The 384-nt window shown below is 44.0% G+C and overlaps 1 protein-coding gene across 1 annotated transcript in view; it reads right to left on the bottom strand.

Annotated features, from left to right (window-relative positions):
• LOC108570154 (voltage-dependent T-type calcium channel subunit alpha-1G) overlaps positions 1-384 on the bottom strand; it is an 82,550-nt gene that overhangs the window by 47,812 nt on the left and 34,354 nt on the right. The window lies entirely within an intron of this gene.

Genomic DNA, 384 nt, shown 5'->3' with positions numbered 1-384 from the left:
CGTAGATGTGCAACAATCGGCGAGAAGAAAACGAAAAGAAAAAAAAAACAAAGAAGAAGAACAAGGACAAAAGTGAATATCGAGTTTGTGTGCACGCGAAGTCGACGTTTTGTGTATCAAAAGACGAAACGATAAGAAAGAAAAGCCGATAACGTCCGCGTAAGAACACCCCGCTCCAATATCACCTGGCTCGATGCAAGAAAGTAAACGTTCTCATCTTCGGTTTCGAGGGTGTGCTCTTGTCGAGACCCGCACTTATTCATTTTCATCGTGTGAAGTAGCACGGCCGCTAAAACAACGTCGACCGTCGCAACAAAAAAAAAAACCGTTTAACAGAGACACGTTCGATTTGTTCACGGTGTGTTACGAGAAGGTTGGCGCTTA

This window comes from Habropoda laboriosa, unplaced genomic scaffold, assembly GCF_001263275.1.
Source record: "Habropoda laboriosa isolate 0110345459 unplaced genomic scaffold, ASM126327v1 scaffold80, whole genome shotgun sequence".
Taxonomy (NCBI): Eukaryota; Metazoa; Arthropoda; class Insecta; order Hymenoptera; family Apidae; genus Habropoda; species Habropoda laboriosa.
Note: the sequence above shows the minus strand (reverse complement) of the source record. Positions and strands in the feature narration are given on the sequence as shown.